Source organism: Ambystoma mexicanum, chromosome 1p (genome assembly GCF_040938575.1).
Source record: "Ambystoma mexicanum isolate Mex_15411 chromosome 1p, UKY_AmexF1_1, whole genome shotgun sequence".
Lineage (NCBI taxonomy): Eukaryota > Metazoa > Chordata > Amphibia > Caudata > Ambystomatidae > Ambystoma > Ambystoma mexicanum.
In genome coordinates, this window is record NC_090921.1 from 654,025,032 (window position 1) to 654,049,353 (window position 24,322).

Consider the following 24,322-nt stretch of genomic DNA (forward strand, 5'->3'; position numbering starts at 1 on the left):
TTCCAGTTGGAGTGAGGACGAGGGTGGCGGCCATGTGCTCCGAGCTACAGCGGCAGGAAGAAGGGGAGAGATGCATTTCGTACTATCGCAGTGAGGCCTAGTTACCAAGATGGAGTCGAAAGGGGGTACAGAAAATGGATGCCCTGTGTCCTGCTCGGTGGTCCCATCTACGCGAATATAACCAAAAGTTAGTGTTGCATAAGGGCTAGGGGCGTACCCACCACCAGAGGCACTTGGTCCAAGTTTTGTACTGAGAAGTTATGGTAGGGAGGGGCCCATTGGCCCATTGCTCCCACACATTCCCTCCTTTTGTTACATCTAAAGTAACGAATACTTCTACTTTTTATTCTTTTCGTTCTCCCTTCGGTAGTACTCAACCTCTGCCACTGCCTCGTCCCACGCAGGGGTACCTTTTATGGGCATCCATGCTCTGCAAACGCTTCTAAGGCTGTTTCCTCTTCTGGCATATTCATCTGGGGTGCACGCTAAGTAAATACCTCCATCCCCATCTAGATCTACACATACTTCTTGGTACCATTGCAACTCTCTTGGTTCCTTTATTGTTGTGTAATACAAATTATCCACTATATCCCCATATTGCCTGTAAATTGCTGTCATTCTGTACTGTGGTGTGGTGTACTCCCCTGTTTGCATTTGTGCATCTATCATGGTAGCTACCGTTGTCGGTCGGCCCATTGTCACCATCATCATAGCCGATGTCGGCATGCTTTTCTCACAACACCGTAGTCCCAGTTGGCACACACAAAAGAACAGGAGCACAAAAATGATGATGGGGATCAGTATTTTCATTGTCACATTTACCCATGATGGTATCCAGCTGAACAAATTGTCGAACCATGTACTTTCCTCTGCTCCTTCTTCCACTCTCATCCTTTCTCCTAGGTTGTGTACTGCACTTATTACATGGGAGAGTGTCCCGTTATAAGCGTCTTCAGTTGGACGAATGTGCAACACATCCCCCCCAATTTTTCGGCAAACACCACTGTCCATCGCCGTGAGGAGATCCTGGAAATATCTATTTTGCATTGTCATTAGGCGCAGCGCCCGGAGTTCTATCTTTATCACGTTGAACCCCTCTTCAGTGTCGTTAGCCAATTGAATGAGCTCCCAGCGCATGATCTGTAACCATTTGGCGTTTGCTCATGCTTGTAGTCGAGGGGCGAGAAGTGAGGCAAAAAATGTCTCTGCTGATGAAAAGAGCTTGTATTTCTGCGGGATCTCAGCAAGTAGTTTCGATGATTCAGATGAGATGTAATTGGAGGATCTTTTACTTCATGTCAATCTTTTCTTTAGTTCATATTCTGACAATAGTTCATATGCTGGACCTTCTGTTAGCGTTAGTTGGGGTGCTGTCGATGGTTCAGCCGATTGCCCTGCTGCCGATATGCCAGCCGATTACCCTGCTGCTGATATGCCAGCCGATTGCTCTGCTTCCGATATGCCAGCCGATTGCTCTGCTGTCCCTTGGATGTGGCTCTCCGGTATTACCATCAGGGCTGTGTGGAGGGTCGCTAAAGCACAAGTTCCTTTCCACGATGTGGGGAGGTGCAGGTAAGCTTGTTTGCCGCAAACCCAATACATGTCCATTAATGCAGCTGTGCCTTTCTTCATGTCGGGGATTACATTTTCTTGCTTCTCCCATGTTTACCTTTCCTTCCCCGCGAAAACACAGTTCATGTGGCACTTCTTTTTGTATTTTGATAGGTTTTTCTAGTGCTGTGACCCATGTCAGCTTTGCGACGTGTTGTCACCAGATGTGGCTACATGCCCCTTTTATGCATTGGAAAGTGTCATTTGGTAGGCCTCGAAACGCTTCTGCTTTGCATTGTATTGTTTCTTCGTGCCATTTATTATCTGCAAATCGTGTCCCCTTGATGACAAGAAATGGTTCCTCGAGGCAAACTACTCCTTGGCGTTGGCTTGTGCATGTTTTTTTGTTCTCCAGCCTTTCCAATGTGACAGCTGTTACGCTCACCTGGCTTCCACAGAGGTGTCGATCTGGACTGGACTGCTGCGGTCTCCACCAATGTGACGCGTAGGGCCGAGATGATGGACTGGACTGGCCCACCTAGCTTCGTTTGCTTGGCCCGTAGGAATATTCTTCTGCAAGTGGAGAAAGGGAATTAACCACCCGTGGAGTTGAGCATAAATCCCCCCACCCTGCTGTTCTCCCCACTGATCACCTTGGTTGTTCCCTCTTATAGTCTCACCTGATGATTTGAAAAGATGAGCTCTCCATCCTGCATTGAGCGCAGGGGCGTGTAGATAACCAGTTGCTTCACTGGCTCGAAGGAATTGGTGAGTTCCAGGACAATATTGACTCCGATATTCCCGGCAAGACGCCGTAAGTATGTAGTTCATAAGAGGTCAAATGCCTGACTTTCACTCTTGTCCGATTCCTTGCAGGTTGCAGCTTGACCCTACTGAAGAGTTCCTCGTGGCAACCGGTAATGTTCTGGTAAGGATTTGTATTATCCAACACAGTTCGATAAAATAATGTCCATATGTAACCTGTTGCTTTCTCCCTTATTCAGGCGCTGAGAGAAAGTATGAAGTCTCGGGGAATAATGCCTCCGGCGGTAAAATCAGGTAAGTCTTTTGTGGTGAGGAGGGTTCCCCTCTTTAGTCCCTTGCTTCACCTTGCTGTCCTTTTGTTTCCCCTTAGGGGCCGGGGTTCGGCTAGGATGCAGTGGAAGCTGCGCCGACCCATGAAGAAGAATAGTACCCCCGGTGGTAAAATCAGGTAAGTCTATGGGGGGTAATCCTCTGTGTATTCCCTTGGCTCACCTTGCTGTTCTTGTCTTCTCCTTAGGTGCCGGAGTGCGGTGGTAACATGCAGGAGGATGCGGTGAAATGTGAAGATGCTGCGAAGGCCGGTGAGTTCAGCGCGGCGCTGCAGCAGGTGAGGCGACACGCATAAAATAACTTCTTTCTTCCAGCTCGAAGGCGCGATGGATCGGGAATTCAGGTAAGGATCAAATGTATTGCTCTTGTTCTAACCTTTACTCCTTCTTTCTCCCTTTTTCTAGGAGCTCCAAACTTGAGGCGGGCGTGGCAGAAGACTGGATGCAGACTTGCAGGCACGTTGAGCGTTACGCTGCTGGATGCAGAATAACGCGAAGCGTGTGCTGCTCTTCGGGTGTGGTTTAAATAGCCTCCAAAGTAGTCCCAGGTAAGTATTCCTCCCCAGCCCCACCTGAGTAAAAAAATAGTCCCTAGCCTCGTTTGGCTTGGAGCTCTTGCAGCCTGGTCTGCATCAGGTAAGTTTGCAGCATGGTCTGCATCAGGTAAGTTTTAATCTATGAGCCTGGCGCCTATGGTGCCAGGACTGACTCTCCATATGAGCCTGACACCATAGGTGCCAGGACTGCACCCAAATAGCCCCTAGCGGGGGTTGTTGGGCTTGCTTGGGGTAACTTGATGCCTGCTTCCAGGGTTGCTGGACTTGGTCTGGGTCCCCGGGGGTAGGCATCATGACAGCACTCCCCCCAAGGCCCCTCCTAAAGTCATTCTTTCCTGTGGTTTCGGTTTGTCTGGGAAATTTCGGTGGAATTTTTTCACCAATCGGGGTGCATGAACATGGTCACTAGGTTCCCATGACCTTTCCTGTGGTCCGTAACCTTTCCAGTCGATTAAATAAAAAAGTTTTGACTTTATCAGCTTGGAGTCCAGGATGTTCTTAACTTCAAATTCGGGTTCTCCGTCTACAAGGATGGGGTCTGAAGGCTTGGTTAGTCTTGTCCCTGGTTGTACTGGCTTCAAAAGTGACACATGAAAGACGGGATGAATTTGCATATTAGCAGGTAAGTCCAACTTGACAGCCACCGGGTTGATAATGGCCTTAATAGAGTAAGGTCCCAAATATCTGGGGTTGAAGGTCTGTGTTCCCTTTAGAGGTATATGTTTTGTGGCTAACCATACTTGGTCCCCTATTTGGTATTGTGGAGAATCACTTCTATGCCGATCAGCATCTTTCTTGTATTTTTCTTTCGCCTGTTTTAAATGTGTAGTTGCTTCCTTAAAGGCTTGTGTAATCGTAGCGTGCAGATGGTCCACTGCTGGCATTTCTAAGTCTTGGGGTGAGTCAAGGTCTGAGGTTCGAGGATGGTGCCTATATAAGGTATAAAAGGGGCTTTGTCCAGTTAGTTCCAGAGTGTACTGAATTATTGTATGCATATTCGGCGATCCAAAGAATGTCTTTCCACTTACTCTCCATCTGATGTAACATACAATGCAGGTATTGTTCGAGAGTCTGGTTGGTCCTCTCTGTTTAACCATCGGTCTGGGGGTGGTGACTGGTCGATAACCTCACATAGATTTGCGCCAATTGACAGCATTTTTTCAAAAAATGTGAAATGAATTGACTGTCCCGGTCAGAGACCAACACGGATGGAAATCCATGTATGCGAACAATGTTTTCGAGGAATTCTTTGGTCAGGATTGATAAAGTGGACCATCTTGGAAAAAAGATCCACAATAACTAGAATGGTGTTAAACCCATTACAAGGAGGTAGATCGGTAATAAAGTCTAACGATAAGGTGTGCCATGGTGTAGGCGGAATGTCTAAAGGTTGTAAGAGTCCAGCTGGTTTTTTCTTTTGACTTTTGTTTTGGGCGCAAATGCCACAAGACATCACAAATGATTTAATATCCTTTCGCCAGGTGGGCCACCAGAATTGTCTTTTAATTTTAGCTTCAGTTTTTGCAATACCTGGGTGCCCCCCCATTAGGGTATCATGATAACGGGAAATGACTAGCTCTTGTAGTTCCTTGTGTGGCAGAAATAGCCGCCCTTGGGAATAAGGCAGATCATTGGTGACAGAGTAGTCTGGGCCTTTCTTTACCCAGTCCTGCAGGGCTGTAGGATCAAAGAGTTGCTGGATCTTTACCTGAATGTCCTCTAGTGTCTTTAGAGTAGTCATGCCAAGAATCCTTTGTTCGGAAATTATAGGTACTGGTTCTGGGTTCACTTCTGCCTCTCCCATCCCTATTCGGGATAAGGCGTCTGCTTTACCATTCTTACAACCTGGTCGATAGGTTATCACGAAATTGAACTTGGCTAAGAACAATGCCCATCGGAGTTGACGAACGATTGGGCCTTGGCTGTTTTTAAATACTCTAAATTCTAGTGATCGGTGATCACAGTAATGGTATGCCTGGCACCGAGAAGATAGTACCTCCAAGCCTTGAAGGTGGATTTAATGGCTAATAACTCCTTGTCGGTAACCGCATAGTTTAACTCGGGTGCCGAGCACTTTCAGGACCAAAATGCTACTGGGTGAAACTGGCCAGTTTCAGGATCCTTTTGAGACAGGACAGCTCCCATGGCTAGACTGGATGCATCGGTTTCCACTATGTATGGAAGTTCAGGGCGTGGGTGCTTTAACAGAGGTGCAGATGTGAATTTCCCTTTCAGCTCTTGGAAGGCATTTTCTGCTTCTTCAGTCCAGATAAAGCGTTTATTTTTTCGCAAGAGTGCTGTGATGGGATGTACAACATGTGAACAATCTGGGATGAATCTGCGGTAGAAATTGGCAAAGCCAAGCATGCTTTGTACTCCTTTAACTGAGCTTGGTGATGGCCACTTAAGGATTGCGTCCACCTTCCGTGAGTCCATTCGGACTCCCTTTGGGGTCAGGATAAACCCAAGGAATTCAACTTCTGTGGCATGAAAAACACATTTTTCTAGTTTTGCATATAGTTTGTGCTGGCACAATTTCTCAAGGACTGCTTGGACGTGCTTCACATGGTCAGATACTGAAGGGGAGTATACTAGAATAAGATCGATATACACGACAACACAATGAGTTCACGAAGGACATCGTTCATGAAGTATTGGAAGGCTGCTGGTGCATTGCACAACCCGAAAGGCATCACCTGGTATATTCGAATAACCCATACTTAGTGCGGAAAGCAGTGTTCCATTCGTCGCCCTCTTTACACGTACCAGATAGTATGCCCCCCGGAGATCTAATTTAGTGTATATACAAGCATCCTTCACTTGGTCTAGTAGTTCAGGGATCAGAGGCAATGGGTATCGGTTCTTAACAGTTATCTGGTTCAATGCGCGGTAGTCTATGCACGTTCTGAGGTCACCTTCCTTTTTGGGTACGAAGAACTAAGCTGAAGATGCAGGGGACTTGGATGGGCGAATAAAGCCATTGGCAAGGTACTGGTCTAAGTATTGTCGTAGGTGAAGGTTCTCAGGTTCCGTAAGGGCATAGATCCTGCTATAAGGGGGTTGGGCACCGGGTATGAGATTGATTTGACAATCGTACGATCTGTGAGGAGGTAAGGTGTTTGCCTGTTCCTTTTGGAAGACATCCTGGAATTCTTGGTATTCTGGAGGTAGTTGCATGACTGCTGTGGTTACTGTGGCCAGGCCTGCGTTCTGATTTTTCTTTGGGTAACAGGTTTGTGCACAATCCGGGAAGGTTATTCTCTTCTCTCGCCAATCAATACAAGGATTATGTGTTTCCAACCAAGGTATCCCCAGTATTATTTGGAACTGTGGGGCTTTGATTAGATCAAACACAATAGTCTCTCAATGCCCATCCTGACTGTCAGAGCACTGAACCTTAACAGGGTAAAGCTCCTGGTGACCGAAGAGAAGCTGTTGAACCCGTAGTGCAGTGGTATATTCTTCCCACCAATGTAACACTCAGTTGTATATAAAAACAGTCTGAGCGGTCAATTGGTTGAAAGATGTTTGAAGGATGAACAGGACCCTCTGGAACTCCTGATGACTGCAGGTTCCTTCCCGATGAATGGTAATTTCGCAAGATAGACTGAAAACTCACTGATTGTCAGTAGGGTAAGGTATGGTACATCCCGACAAGAAAATGACAACAGAATGGAAGCAGACAGCCTCTGTAAAGATACAAGAACTATATAAGACAAGGAAAGGCAAAAGAACCAATAACTGGAAAATGAACGGGAAATAAGGACTCTTACTTGTATATCCGTGAGACGGGAAGCAACGAGGAAAGTAGGATAAATTTGATCTCCCCGGATCCACAGAAGAGTCCGAAATGAGCCCAGACTCACGGAGTTGAAGAAATCCTCAGTCCGGTGCAAGACCTATTCCCGCCGGCACGCGTACGCCTAGAGTGAAGAATCCCAGAAGTGCTACAGGCAGTCTCTAGTCCAGCACTCGTATCCTATTCCCGCCGGCACGCGTACGCCTAGAGTGAATAATCCCAGAAGTGCTACAGGCAGTCTCTAGTCCAGCACTCGTATCCTATTCCCGCCGGCACGCGTACGCCTAGGATGAAGGATCCAAGAGTTCCGGGTCAGAATCAGGTAATCAGACAAAACAAGCATGAGACAAGAATCGAGGTCAAAAGGAAGTCCGGGTCGTAGCAGGAGTTCGTAGCTGAAGTTCGAAGCAGAAGTACCGAGGGCAAGACAAGAGCAAAATCCAATAGACAGGCCAGAGGTCAAGAAGAGACAAGATCCAAAATAGCAAGCGCCACTGTAGTAATCCAAAGAAAACAATCAGAAGCACCGAAACAGCAAACTGGGCGGACTTAAGATTGCGTGACCACAACGCGGGAGTCACGTGACCGGGAAACCGGAGCAACACGTGACTGTAGACGTAGTACTGGCCATCGTCGCCATGGCAACCCCCAATGCCTTCGAAACAAGCCTTTAGAGGAATAGAAGCGCTTGTTGCTGTTCCTAGCTATTTTGACTCCCGTAAGCCTTCAACCCAAAACAGCCAAATTGCCTCCTTCTGAATTACTAAAAGGCATTCATGACAAAGTAGTTTATTTGCCATTAGATCTTAAAGAAAATGTAGAAACTCTAGGAGTAGAACGGCCAACTGATCAATCTTTGATTGACCTAGTGAATGGTGTACCAATGAAATACAAAATAATTTGGCAACAACTAGGAGACTTAAACAAAGTTAGGAAAACCCTACAATATCTTAGAGAACAATGAGTACTACAAAAATAAAAATATTGAACACAATTTAAGGGAAACCGCCAAAATAATTGAGGATTTCTCACCAACTGGCCAATTTGAACTTGTAGATTCTATTACGGCATCCAATATTTTAGAGCAGTATACAATTCACCCACTACACTCCAAAGACACCATAGATGATGCACTAGAAACATATCAAATGTGTCAAGCCAAAGGATCTCCAATCACCAGATTGGGAAAAAAGTGTAGAAGCATGAGCCTTTCCTCTACTCTTTCCTACAGGAAAAGAGGGAAGATATGATGAAAGATGCACACAAATAACAGCATCAGAATACTGCTCTTTAATGATAATGATGTGTTATTTATATAGTGCCTTTATCCAGTGTGTACTCATTTATCGACCTCGGAAGAATGAAAGGCTGAGTTGGCCTTGCCGGGATTCAAACATGTGACCTGCAGATCACGCTCAGATCGCAGCAGCGAGAGCTCAACCCACTGAGCTATTTTACAAATGTATTCTGAAGACTCCAGATTCAGACAAAATGTTGAATACATATTCCACCTCCTGTTCAAAAGTGAATAGCAACTCTATGTTACGGAGTTGCACACACATTGAAAACAGGTTCTATTTTTTTAAACATGTATGCTACCCAACTACTCAAAAGACAAAAGACAAAGATAAAGTTTTGCATTCAAGTATCACAAATCTCTTGGCAAACATGTGTGGTACAAAGGAATACTGCTTCTGACATCACACTGATGTATGGTGTAAGCTAAGGAACCCTGGCCCACCCACATGGTTTGTCACTTTAAGTTGTGCAGAATATGCACGGGAGGACTTGCACGACTTCCTACGCATAGTAAACCAAAACAAAGAAGGGGTAGACATAAAAACACAAGGAGAACTCTGCTCTCTTGACCCTGTAAATGTATCAAGATACTTTCACCACCGCTTTATTGCCATGCTGCACTTCACCTGTAAAAAAATATTTCTCCCCTCAGAGAAGTGGAACACTTCTTTTGGAGAACGGAATATCAATCCAAGGGAGCACCACACATCCACATGCTTTTGTGGATACAAGATGTTCTTAAATTTGGTAATGACAGTGATGCCACTGTTTTGCAGTTTATTCACAAATACATAACCTATGACATCCCCTCAGAAACCACACATAGTGAGCTACATACACACATTTTACACTTCCAAAAACGTAAGTGTGGCAAGTACCGCAGACACAGATATAAAAACAAAGGTAAATACTAGACCAAATGCTGCTTTGGTTTCCCTCTACCAGTTTCAGCAAAAGGCCAAGTAAAGAGCTTTGTGTCCTCTGTTATACACAGTGTGAAAGGCAAATGACCTAAAAACACATACTGCATTAAAAGAAACAAAGCTTCAAAGTACATCAATGATTACAATGCAATCATTGCCCTAATGTGGAATGCAAACATAGATATACAATATATTGCAGAAAATTCCACTGCTGTTGCAAAGATATGTCTCAGACTACCTAACCAAAGCCGAGAAAACAGAGCTAAAGACCTCTGGGATGACAAAACACTGTCACAAAAATTGTACCTCTTTGGCATAAAAATGCTCTCCCATAGAGAATGTGGATGCTACGAAGTTGCAGACCATTTAACAGGCACAGCCTTATATGGCAAATCTGAACACATAGTCTGGCTAAGCCTTGGTCCTGCTGCATCCAGAAAAAGAGTGCTGAAATCCTACCAAGATATAGCAACAATAGTAAAAAAAGATCCCGACAGCCAGGACATTTTGAAAAACAATGTATTAGACACATACTATCCAAACAGAAGTACTGCTTCGGAAAACATGTGCTTATGCCACATAGCCCAACATTTCTCCTACAATGATAATGTTAAACCAGATGAAAAAAAGTGGAAAATACATGGTATCACCTTGTGAAGGGAGCCTCGTCAACCTTACCAAACCAGGCCTAATTAATCATATGAAGTTATCATTTAAAGCTCCTCAACGTAGAGAACTTTACTACATGTCCCTACTACAACCTTTTAAACCATGGAGAAAAGAAAATGTATTAGACACCCATGACTCATTTGAGGCTGCAGTCAATGCAAATGTAAGCAGTATAACAAATGTCAATGTCAAGGAATACAAAAACTGTTGGACAATGAACGCCAACAAGAGGAAGAAGTTCATGCACAACTAATAAAGAAAATCCTGAGGGCAGTCAACCTTCTGTTACAGGGAGCCACAAACCACTTGGAGAGCCACTCATAGTAAATGAAGCAGAATTACCCATGACTGAAGTAGAAAACACCATGGGCCTCATTACAACAAGTGCGGAATTGGTTTAACGGCGCCGGTAATGGTGCCGGCGCCATTAAACCCACTCGGCACTATTACGAGGTCCCCTCGCAGGACCAGCTTTGGATGCCTGGTTTATCCAGACATCCAGAGCGGGTCCTGAGAGGGGACCAGGAAGCTAACAACGGGCTTGTTTGTAATGGGCCCGTTGTTAGCTCCCTCCCCATTCCCATTGAGCCCTATGGGGGCTCGAATGGGAATGGGGAAGGACCGGGCCCGGGTTCCCTGAAGGAGGAAATACTGGGCCCTCCATACTCGGAATGGCCCAGTATTTCCCCGTTTAGGGAACCCGGACCTGGACACGATTTTGGAGGCAGCCGTGCCATTGCTAAGGGCACGGCTGCCTCCAAAGTCGTAATGAGGCCCTATGTATCAATGTGAGCAATCAGAAGAAAACTTGGCACTGCTGAAATCGCAACTAAATAATGAACAATTTAGCATTTTCCTAGAAGTGACTAAAGAAATTGAACTTGAAAGTAAAACTTGTAGCTGTCAAAATTGTAAACCTGTACCTCTATGTAAGTGGTGAAGCTGGTTCAGGCAAAACATTCTTAATAAAAATCATATGCAAATTCCTACAAAAGATAACAAACACCAACATTTTAGCTGTTGTAACAGCCCCCACAGGTTTAGCTGCCTAAAACATAGTAGGTGTTACTTTACACCGAATACTGCTCCTTCCAGTAGAACACCAAAACAAATTAAAGTACTACATACTCTCAACAGAAGCTGCTACTGAACTACGCAGAAGTCTTAAACAAATGAAAATGCTCCGAATAGATGATGTGAGCATGGTCTTCAACCAAATGTTGGCTTTAATTCACCTCAGATTACAAGAAGAACTCTTTGGAGGAAAACACGTTATTGTTTTTGGATATCTCCTACAATTAACACCAGTGAAAGGTTAACCTATTGTTAAAACCTTAGGACACAATGCTGCAGCACACTTGGCAGTAAAGGAAATGTAAATCTCTGGCAAAATTTCCAATACAGAGAACTAACTCAAAACACGCCTCAGTCTGCAGAGTATGCTAACATTTTAAAAAGCATTAAGACTGGTCTTCTTTCTAAAGATGCCCAATGTATTCTAAATAGAAGACTCATCCATGAGCTATATGGGCATGACACATCTGCTCCCGATGTCATGGAACAATTAGCACAATAAAATTTAAAATGTATGTCCTTAATGCCAACCCTAGCAAGCTCTATGCAATTGAATCAGACAATGTTAAAAAAGGAAATGCAACCAAAAGTGCATATTAGCTCCAAACTCCCTGTGCGTCAACAAGCAACAGCACGATTAAATAGCTAACAAAAATGCATCTCCAACACAGTTGGTTTGGAGAAAATGTTAAAATTGTGTTTAAACTGCAGAGTAATTCTGAAAGATAACCTTGACGTGGAGCAAGGTTTAATCACTAGAGCAACTGGTACAGTTGTTGCCTTTTAGATGTATCCACATGACAACAACATTCAGTTTGTCAACATCCACTTTGACAAACTTTTGGAGGTTTAAAGGATAGGGCGCTCATCAGCACAATTCCTTCTTTTTTAAGACATGTATGTACGCAGAGAACAATTCTCTCTGTCTCTTGCATATGCAGTCACTATTCACAAATTACAAGGCCTAACCCCAGATCAGACATTGGTTTACATTGGCAGCACATTCTTTAAAGAAGCTATGAGTTATGTAGCACTGTCACGTCTACGTAGAGTAGAAGGACTATTTCAATTACATTTTGATGCAAACAAAGTCAAGGCTGACATTCCTTGCATCGTAGAGTACAACAGACTCTATGCACTCTACACACACCATCTCGATATGTACCCTGTTCCAGAGAAAGGTAAACTTTTTAAAAGAAATACAAACAGAACTTATAAGAGATCTCCCAACAGTAACACCAAAGAAACTAAAAACAACTGCTACTCCATCGAGTAGTACAACCACAAAACTATCTAGTGCAAACTATCAACACAAACAAATAGAAATATGTCTTCTGACAAAACAAGTGGAGGTCCAGAAAATGACACAGAGATAGAACTCTCTGGTCCATTTAAATTTGCCAACACAACTAGTGTAAATTGCTATACAAATTTAGCAATCAATCTTCTGTTCCAATTGCCACCAATTGTGCAAAACATTTACGTGAACAGCTCAGACCAGTTGTGTTTGCAAATGCACGTCCTTTATAGAAATGCAACAAATAATCCTGACAACACTTACAGTGTCTCAGGAATAAGGCAAGAATTGGACTACTGTGCAGGAATGGTAAAATTCACCATAAACACACAGGAAGATCTGTAAGAATTTCTAATGTACTTACTGCAAGTGCTAAAAAGCAAATATATACCTATAAATGACATCTTCCAGATGTCATACACGTGGGAGCATACATGCAATCTCGGCAACCATGTTGCAAAGAGCAGATCCCTAATGAAGGATTTGTGTATGTATCAATACCTAATTGTGAATCCATTCCATTTCATCAGCTGGTCCAAAATGCAAATAATGGCATATTATGCACTGTTTGTAATTCTGACCATCGTTCCACCTTACACTCACATAGCCAATATGTAATTGTAATGCTTCTAAGGAACAACGTAGATGGTAACAAAAACAACTGCAAGCTTACTAGCTTCACACATGGGCAAGTATCTCTTGGCAAGAAAACCTTCAAAACAGTAGGCATAATATACCACACTTGTGCCACAACCACTGCAGGTCACTATAATGCATACATTGAAATGTGGTTGGTTTGAATGCAATGACACTTCCATTACTCTAAAACACAGATTACCAGCAAATCTAACAAATGCCTACTTAATATTCCTTAAACCTAAATTTAGACACTGGGCCTCATTAGGACCCTGGCGGTAAGGGGTTTGCGCCAGCGTTAGCTGCGCCGACCCCTTACCGCCAACTACGAGTTCCCATAGCGCCATGGTCATTTTTCCGCCCGCTTTTTGCGGGCGTAAAAATCCATGGCGCTATGGGACCTTGGTGTTAATTACGCCACCGTAATTTACGGTGGCGTAATTAACTCCTTCCCCACTCCCATTATACCCTATGGGGCCGAAATGGGAATGGGGAAGGGTAAATGGGTCAATGGGGACTTACCGCCCCGCCGACCTCGGAATGGGGCGGTAAGTCCACCATCCGCCATGGCGTAAACGGACTTTACGCCATGGCCGGAAAGTCCGTCGATGGCGGAAAAAATCCGCCAGGGTCGTAATGAGGGCCACTGACCTGTAAAACTATTGTTAGTTGGTGCACTGTAGACACCAACAGGTATGCAACTGCTTCCAAAAATACCCTTCAGAACTGTAAAACTATAAACAGTTAGAATACACCAACTGGTATCTAACTACACCCATAGTGCTACAATGCGGTTTTTGAAATGGAAAACAGTTTCAATATGCCAACAGATGTAAATGTAGTACATTTTTGGTAATGCTATATAGATTTTTCCCCAATGATTATGCAAACAGAAACAATGACTGTGCAAAACACACATAATGTTGTTTCACCCATAGTACTTAGAATGTACTGATTATGAGGGTCTACAAACTTTACTCACTAACCTGTACAACTGTCAACAGTTAGAATACACCAACTGGTATCTAACTGCAGCCATACTACTCCAATACTACTTTCCAATAGCAAAATAGCTAGAATACACCAGCAAGCCTCAAAGTGCTTCAAAACATACCCTTCAAAACTATAAAACTAACAACAGTTATAATACGCCAACTGGTATCTAACTGCACCCATAATACTGCAATGTTACTTTCCAATAGTGAAATAGTTAGAATCCACCAACAGGAATGAAAGTGCTTTAAAACATACCCTTCAAAACTGTAAAACTATCAACAGTTAGAATACGCCAACCGGAATCTAACTGCACCCATAATACTGGAATACTAGTTTCCAATAGTAAAATAGAATCCACCAACAGGAATCAAACTGCATTAAAACATACCCTTCAAAACTGCAAAACTATAAACAGTTAGAATACACCAACTGGTATCTACCTGCAGCTATACCACCAGCACGTTTGAAAAGCAAAACACTTATACCATTACAATTCTTCCTACTGCAACACTGCTTATAACAACAAATACACTTATTTGTGCACCTTAAACAATCCTTTAAGTACTGCACAATTCAATCAAACATAGTGTAACACGAAACCTCAAATAAATGTACTAGGGTTTTTTCAATCCTACATGGATTGTTTTCCCAAAGACCCAATGATTATGCAAACAAAAACAGCAACTGTGCAAAACACACAGTACTGTTGTTTGAAGCATAGTACTTGGAACGTACTAATAATGAGGGTCTACAAAGTACATGAATATGTGAGATTGTATGCAATGTGACATTGTGAACTATCCTACCTAACATATTATGCTATGTTTTTTTCAGAGAAAGAAGATTTCTCCTGCATTACCATGTACAACAAAGTCAACCTTTACCCCCAATGGTACATCAATCAAAAGTACCATTTCCACTTCAATGGTATTGTGTCACCATGTTACAAAAACTATACAATGCCTACACACTATGTATAATTACTATACACATATTATAATGGTTGTTTCCAATGGCCAAATTCCATTTCTGTACACATATTATTATGCTATGGTGGTTGTAGCCAGTGCCTACATTCTTGGGTGCATGGCTTATGGCCTATGGCCTATGGCCATGCACCCAATAATCTAGGCAATGGCCATAACCACCGCAGCATAATACGGCCATACACCCAAGAATCTGGCCACTGGCAACAACCACCACACCACAGCTATTACAATGGTTGTGGCCAGATTCTTGGTTACATGGCCATATTATGCTGTGGTGGTTGTGCAACCGCCTAGATTCCTGGGTGCATGGCATACTTTTTAACGTACGCAAACATCCTCATATCATCTACATTCCACTCACCTACCCTATTAAAGCCTGCCTGCAGTCACCAGATAAGCTCCATGCAGAAGACACTGTCTGCAGACTACCGCAGTGTCCGTGCCTGCCATGCCCCACACACTGTTATTCTGCCTAAACAAATAGCCCCATATCATCTTTCTTTCACTCCCCCACCCTTCCCAGCCCTTCTTTGCAACACTGCATGACTCAAAACATGTTTTCCAGCCCTGTTACCCACTGCGCTGTTCATGGACTGCCACACATATTCGTGGATAGAACATGGCGGGCGTTTCAGAAAAATATGATGCATATCACGCTTTTCAACAACCAATTAACGGACATTGGGTATCTGCGGACATCACACCGCCCTCCAGATGAATCGGAAGCCTGTCTGCGGCACGAACATGGAAGTGAGTCCGTGGACCGAACCCAGATATCACCCATTTTTTATTACCTACATTTCACCTATTTTATAGAAAACTACTGGACCCATTTACAAAAGCACGCTTTCAGGACCAATCCACCGTTCCTGTTGCAAATTTGGTGAAAATCCGTCCAGTGGTTTGGGCTGTAGGCTTGAGCAACATTTTCTTTCCAATGCTTCTATGGAAAAAAAGGTTTTATATAAAATATATATATTCACTGAAAAAACGTTGTTAAAAGGGACGTTATGGTTAAGTTGCACTAAGAAAAAAGTATGAAATTCAGTGGAAAAACTTTGTTAAAGGGACGGTATGGTTTCAAGTAAAACAGAAAAACCTTGAAATTCGCCGGTTATGATAAGCTAAGCAACCATAACTCGTGCCACCTGCGAGCACTGCTAAGAACGAACACTGGCGTATTTCAAGGGTTTTTCAGTTTTACTTGTAACAAAGTTTTTTCACTGAATTTCACAGGTTTTTGTTAGTGCAACTTAACCATATTGTCCCTTAAATAAAGTTTGTGCACCCTTAATCTGCTACACGTTCCTTATATTATACTCAACCCCAATGTGGCAGATAAGGAGTCAGCAAATAGTGTGGTAGTCCGCAGGCATCGGGCAGCATTTACAAAGCCCAGAGTCATAGGGCACACCCAAGAAAGTTGTACCCCTTCAACCAACAAACACATGTGCGTAAAATGATTACTAATGTATATGACACACAAATATCCCTTTTTGTACAAACACTTACTTTAAAAAATACAAATGATTTTTTCATTTAGCACCCATAAACCATAACTGTACACTTCATATAATCTCCTCAATAGAACTCTGCATACTGATTGACAAACGCCAGGTCCTTATTATTGCAGAACATATTCTCACCAAATAGTAAGTGCATTGTATGTACTTCTCTATTATTAGCTTTCATTATATAAACATGTGTTATAAGACAGAAGCACTTTTTTTTCTTACAGAAATGGCAAACACACTTGAGAGAGAGGAGAACTCCCCAAACAAAGAAATGAGTGACGATAACATATCTAATGGTACACAATACATATTTTAATGTAAACAAATAATGTAATTTGTACCCACCTTACTAAAATAGTAATTTCTGATTTAGTTACAGTAAACATTTTTCATGAAGAAACCACTCCCCAGTTTAATTATACACAATCCCAAGAATCACAAAGAGAAGCCCTATCCCAACTGGAAATAATCAAATCATGAACTAAGTATAGATTTTAAAGAACTTTTACAATATGTGAAAAATCATGTCATTAAAAATGTTCCCTATCACTATCCTTCTTGCACCTGTTTCCCTTGTCCCCAGCAATCATCTCCATCAAATTCTCCTGTTTATGTTTCCTATTCCGATACCCCATCCTTTTCATAAATAAATGTATTTTATATACTAAAAATGTGTTGCATATTGTTGTGTGATATTTCATTCTTTTTTTTAAAACTCCAATTATGAGTCCACGGACACTACGACTATCAGGGTGTCTGCACTCAAAATGTAGGTGCCCCCTGACAGGCACTATATCCGGACATGTCCCTTCTCACGGGACACACTTTCACTTAGTCTGGAGACACTGTGCCTGTTCTGCGGACACCCAGCCAATGCGCCCTATGATTCCAACCATATGGGTGTCCGCAGACGGCCATCAGGGCCACAGACAAACCCGGGTGTCATCCGGTGACCGCAACCATGCGGCATGTCATCCTGTTCGTGAATGGTGTCTGTGACCGCAGACAATTTAAAAGGGCATTTTCAGGAAATATAGGGTGTTTCAAGATGAAACATTACCCTTCCACAGCTTCCAGGACCCTTCTTGGTTCATCTGGCAACTTTCTACAACTTTTCAAGGTCTTTTTGCGACTCGGCTGTCTGCAGACAGCACGACTGTCCGCAGACGGTTCCTCAGAAGGGACTCACCTATTACTTTTTTTCATTCTCAATCCGGGTATCCAGGGGAGAGCATTTTACAGCACCTGCTCTGCAGAACTTCCTTTGTGGACAGCATCATGGCATCTGCTATGGCCACTTCTGCTCTCCAACCATCCCCACCACCATCACCATCTAGAGGGCCTGGACAGGGGAACAGACATGATGATGTAGTGGAGGATCAAGAGGAAGATGAAAATGAGGTTGTGGAAGTGCCTACCTCAAGCCCCCAGAGTGAGTCCTGGGTGTGGCAGTTCTTTAGGACCATGGGTGGGGTCCCAAAGGCAAAGGCTGTCCCTGTTGAATGCATTGAGTGTGGGGTGAAACTCAGTCGCCGACAACAGGGGCACTTCTCCTTCAGGACCACATCAATGCACCACCACGTCCGTTATAACCACCTGGTTGCACAGAGAAAGGCTGGTTCTTTCTCAGAGAGGAGCAGGCTATCTTACACTGTGCCATCTTCCTCAACCACTGCTGCTAGCACACACAGTACTCCTTTGGGGTAGAGTATCCCACTGGCCGCCCCGCAGGCCATATGTGATGCTGTAGATCCTTACCTTTCGAGGGTCACAGTGTTCTGCATGTACTGTGACACATTGCCCTGCGGGGCAGAGACATTTCAAAGTACTTTTTAGGCAGTTCACAAGGAGCATGAGAAATACTGCCACCTATCTTAAATTTAAGGCACGCTCAACATCTTCCACTGTCTACCTGCCCCTGCCTCTATGTGGTTGGTGCCCCTTCCTTCCCTCCCTTTCCTCTCATCCCTTCCCTTCCTCACCTTAGTATGCCTCTCCTGCAAAAAAAACAGAACAAATCCCCAAAAACTATAAAACAAAAAAAACACAAAACAGCCAACTTTCACAGTTAGAAAAAAGAAGTGAAGATCCCTGCGTCTAAAAAAGTGCAGGCGTGGGGTGGGAGAATTGAAATCATTTTAACTGTTTTGCGTTAAAAAATTGTGGCTCTTAAAAGAACCTTTTTTGTGTGTGTTTGACTTTTATATATTTTTTAAAATTTTTGGTTTTATATACTGAACTAAGAAACATTTTACTGAACTTAATTATTTGTTCTAACTTTCACAAAAACTGCTTCAAACATTTTGAATATTTTCCAGAAAATTTGATTACCCACATCAGTTAGATTGTCTTCATCTCTCCGAAAGAAATGTTGGCAATATCAAATTTAATGTTATCATTCTGAAAATATGTCATGCCAACATCTCGCAGAAAAACGCATACAAAGCTTTATTGTTGCACTTTACTTTTTCCATTTGTGGACCAAATAAACTCAAACACATCTATATCTGTCTTTGTGCAATGCAAGAAAAATTAATTTTCGAATTTGGCAATATTTCCTTTAACTTTCCCAATGTCTCCTTCATTGCAAACTGCAATAACATTCCAGTCACATAAACCAAACTGTTTCCTCCACAATGAAGAATGATAATGTCCAGATGTTTCAATTGAAGCATCTTTGTACAAAATGGGAGCAAGTCCATCCACTTCATTCCTCCACCAATGGACACAAGAGTCCCCCAAAATCCACACACTCTGCCTTCTCAAATGCATAGTCACAGCCATTGTCAATGCTCTCACAACTTCTACTAACAGAACTCCTGCTACCCTCACTTCCTGTACACCACACCCAGGAAACCTGATTGGCTGATCCCCCTGATGTCTGCAGACAACACGACTGCCTGCAGTCTCCGCAGTCACCTTTCCATGCCAAGCATCCTCATAAGACCCGGATGTGGCATGTGCTGTCCACGGACTACCGCGGTGCCGATGGACATTACGGACATTCAAAGGGGAGTGGGGTGGAAATTAAATGCAATTTCAGTTATTTATTCTTTAGTGGTGGCTCTGAAAAGAGACCTCAGTATAAGGAGAAGAGAACTCTATTAACTCTATTGGTTGCGCGACCTTTAATGGGACCTTGTGGTCTGACAACTGCGCCATGACCAGGGGAGCACAATAGCCACATTGAAATCAAGGAGCTGCATGATCTAAAAGGCTTCTGGGCTCAGGGTAAGGAGACCCGAGAAGCCCGAAGAACGCACCGGGAAAAGGTACAGTGAACTTCTTTTACCAAGTGAACTTTTTACCAAGTGAACATTGTGCTATGTGAACTTTTCATTGCCAAGTGAAACCTGTGAGACGTGTGGAGCTTTATATTCATGAATGCCTTAAACTTGGGGAAGGGAGCTGCAGAAAGGCTCCATTGCCACATTGGGCCTCATTCCGAGTATGGCGGTAAGGGATAGCGGCCACCGGTAACGAGACCGGTGGCGGTATTCCCTTACCGCCATACTCCGAGTTCCCTCTGCGCCCTCGCCCTTAACGCCTGCTTTGAGCAGGTGTTAAAGTCGATGGCGCAAAGGGGCCTCCAAGCATATAATGGTGACCGTAATGAACGGTCACCGTTATTTGCATCTTCCCCATTCCCATTGAGCCCTATGGGGGCTCATTTGGGAATGGGGAAGAGCCTTGGTGAATGGGGAATTACCGCCCCGCCAACCTTGGAATGGGGCGGTGATTCCGCCATCCACCAAGGCACTGCCGGTCCGGGTACGGCGTCAACCAAGGCGTTAATAGCGCCATTGGTTAGCGCCGTACTCGGAATGAGGCCCATTGTCTTTACTTTGAACACTAATGAGTTGGCCAAATCCCATTCGCCCTATTATTCTGTAGAAGTGAGGACAACCATAGGTTTTGACACAGGCAGTATTTTGTTTTGGACTGACAGACTTAGACTTCCCTTACTTTTCTTTCTGTTAGGGAACATTCCCATCTTACAGTTAGGGCAAGTTAGGCGTTAACACCATCCTGACCATTGAGATTAAAGGTTTTCAAACTGTGTCATCTCTTGCTACCATGCATCTCTCACAGTACAGAAGCTCACTCGATCTTGAGGCGGAGGAAGCACGCCCATTGACAGTAACAGCAACTGCAATCAGACGTACCTAATGCCAGCGTTAAATGAAGACTGAGCCACAATGATGATTATCCTGTGGCAATACAGAAGTAAAGCCTATCATTACTGACCACCCTCATGGAGCGGCCTCTACTCACCAGTAACCTTGCATGCCCCATGTCATGATGGTCCTGGAGAAGCATGTGAAATTTCCCTAAGGACAACCCTAGTCCCTTGCACAGCCCCCAATAGTTGAAGGACAAATTGAACTCACAAAGGGCAAGAAGTAGAAATGTTCAGCTTATTTTTCAAAGGAGGCAGATAAGGCTCTGGGAAAGATACCTGTACAGTACCACCTACTTTCAAACACTGAAGTATTCTTTGCCTTGTTTCTTAGCTCCAGCGATACAGACTGCAACCAATTCAAAATGGATCCAAATTATACCCTGGAACCTGATGAAACCTTTGAACACCAGAGACAATGGTCTCAATGCAATCCGTGAGGAACATCACACCCTTAGGATCGGGGAACTTCAGAATCAGATGCTGCTCAACCTAACCTGACAGCAATGGATGGTGGGGTTTGCAAGAAGATAGGAAGCACCTGTTGTACATACGTGCCTCTCAACAATGCAGACAATGCAAATGTCCTCGCAATTAAGCAAATGTCCAGATTGACAACCGACATGGCAGGAGGAATTGTTAAGGATGATTACTGGCTACAATGCTTACATCATGGATACCTGAATGGCTCACCAATTTTTGCAGAGTTTTGTTTCCTATTCTCATCCTCTTAATAATACTCTTGTGTATTTATCAAATAAATGCCACTTTTTGTGTGTCTCATGTTAATAAACGTAACCTCCTTGCAGTTATGACAGGTGGTGCCACTCCTCATTGGAAAGATGAAAGCTGTCAAACCGACCCACAACCACAGGTAGGAGAGGTAAGAAAGTACCCAACATATAGGCACTGTTGGTAGAAGACACCCAGTGGTCACCATCCTAGACCCAGAAAATTACTTGCTGCATAAACATCAAATAAGATTCATTGGCAAACCAGCTGCTTAAGATGCACCCCATGGGATTATGCCATATGTGGAGTAGATTTAGGATATATATATATATATAAAAAATATGGATACCCAGAAGTGTCTATGACTGGCAGCAGGAGGGAGAGGAGTATGAGAGAGAATTTCTAGGGAGATTCTTCCCTCATTGGACGTAAGGGGGGAATGTTGGGGAGTATGGGAATGTTGGCGAATACAGTAACATTGTAGAGTACATCAAATGCCCTAAATGTGCAAGAAAATACAAGCTGTGAAAGTCACTATGAAAAGGCATATAGCATAAAAGTATGTAGCCCCATATAAGAAGGCTGCCATGGACACTGGCCACAGTCTTCATCCATGTGCGCAGTATATTCTAAAACACTAACAGGCCACCAACTGTAGACCTTGGCCTTCACCAGTGGCTACAGCTTTCAGTTTTGTCCACTGTATAGTGAACACACTAATCAGCCACTAGCCATGGGCTTTAGCACAATACTGGCCAGTGGTCACAATCTTTGGCTGTGCCCACTATATATTCTTATATATAAATGGCCCACTAGTCATGGCCTTTAACCATGAGCAGTTTGTACATCTTTCGGCCATGTCCACTGTATATTTTAAAATACTAACATGCCATAAGCAATGAACTTTGTCTGTGCCCAATGTATATTATGCACACTAACCACATGGTCTTCAACACAATACTAGCAAGTGGCTGCGGCCTTTGGCTGTGCCGACTCTATATTCTAACAAACTAATAGGCACTAGCTATGGCCTTTAGCAATGGCCACTGGATACAGCGTTCAATGTTGGTCACTGTATATGTTAAAACAGAGACGGGACACTAGGCATGGCTTTTAACCATGCACATTAGTATTTTGCAACACTAACTGACCACTTGCTATGGTATGGTCCATGGCCTGAATTGTTATTAAGAAAGTTTTTATGAGCTAAAATATTAATCATGTTTTGTGTAATGCCATTATTGATGTAATCTGTTATATACAATGTAATTAGTGTTGTCACCAGTGAAGTCATCAGTGATGCAATTTATGATGTTTATGATGTTATCAGTGTTCTCCTACCACGTGTAATTAGTGTTGTCATCAGTGATGTGATCTGTGTTGTCCTCATTGTGGTCATAGGCTGTGCAACAAGGGGTGCGAAGTTAAGGTGGTTTTAGCTAAATTTCAGAGGTTTCCTTGTTCTCACCGTAACGTCCCTGCAACTCAAGTTCTTTCCTTGAATTTTAAAGGTTTTATTAGAATGCATTGCCTATGTTAACGTCCCTGCAACTAAAGCTTTTTCCTTGAATTTCAAGGGTTTTGTTATTCCATATGTAAGGAAGGCATGGTATCAATAGTAGACACAGACACAATGGATACAGGTTTCAAAACCTTTATTTGGTATTTTGGTTGGGTTGGTAGCATTCCTAACTGGCCCCCCTAACTCTAGAATGGGAGTAATCTCCTCCATTAAATGAATAACAAAAACGTCCAAGTCAGTCTAGTCAAAATAAAAAGATCTATACTAAAAGAAATGAACCTTGCCCTCCTTCTCAAAATGACAAATGTGTTAAGGGAATAGAAAAGGAAAATAATGTCTAAAAGGAAATGTCAGAATGGCTTAAATAACAACTAACCTTCCCACGTTCAGCACCACAAGGTCTAGAGAGTTTCCTAAAAGGTATAGATGGTTGGTACAGTTCTTTCAGTCTTGCACACTTTGGCTTACTGGTACAAATGAACAGTACACGTTTGGGCTTCAAGCTTTTGGTAGTTCAATCACTTCCGTAGGCTTCGTCCGCCTTGTCACAAATAAACAGCTCCACTTTGGACCTTTACTTTCTCACAATCCAACACAGGCTTCCCTCCGCCGGGCTCAAACCTGCCTCTTTAATCACATTCACTTTCTTCATTTATCGCATAGTTCTGTACAGGCTTCCCTCTGCCGGGCTCAAGCCTGTCTTTCACCTTTCACTTTATCACACAGTTCTGCCCAGGCTTTCATTGGCCGGGCTCAAGCCTGTTTTTCACCTTTCACCTTATCGCACGGTTCTGCACAGGTTTCCCTTGGCTGGGCTCGAGCATGTCTTGCTCTTCGTGGGGTTCCCTTCCCCACATTTTGTCAAGGGTGTCTTTTCACTGTTGAAGACTTTCGAACCTGCAAAGATGTTACATAGACCTTTATATGACCACTTTGACCTCTCCTTCAATAATGTTACAATTCACAATCTTCCTTCTCTTACAACACCAATGCCTCTTGGTACTTGGATTTTATTATTCTCTTTGCTTTGCCTTCTTGGCCTTTTCCAAAACTCATATGTAACACCACTACCTCTTGGTATTTGTAGTCTCTCAATTTCTTTAGTTTGCCTTCTTGGCCCTGTTCAAAGTTGATAAATGTTGCCCTCTTGGCATATTCAGAGTTTACATACTTTGCTTTTCATTCATTCTCCTTTCTTTCGGGATCGCAGTTACTTTCTTGCCATAGGACCACTTTGTTATTCCTTTTACAATTCAGCAAATGTCCTTTTCATTATGCGTTTTATCAGCAACTTTTCGGTTACAGCTACTTTTGCTGTTTAACACAAAGCAGACTTGTGTTGCATTCGAAAACTCACTAGTTGTGTTAATCATTCTTCTTTCATCAACATGCTTCATGCAGCAGTCAAAGCTGTTTCCAACAGCTCCTCTGCTCTTCTCCAACTCTATTGTTTACCAGGGAGGTTGCAAGCCGCTTTCAACTACCTTGAA

The 24,322-nt window shown here is 43.2% G+C and overlaps 1 protein-coding gene across 1 annotated transcript in view; it reads right to left on the bottom strand.

Annotated features, from left to right (window-relative positions):
- Positions 1-24,322, bottom strand: part of LOC138551759 (transcriptional regulator ATRX homolog) — a 342,209-nt gene that overhangs the window by 237,394 nt on the left and 80,493 nt on the right. The gene's annotated exons all lie outside the window — the stretch shown is intronic.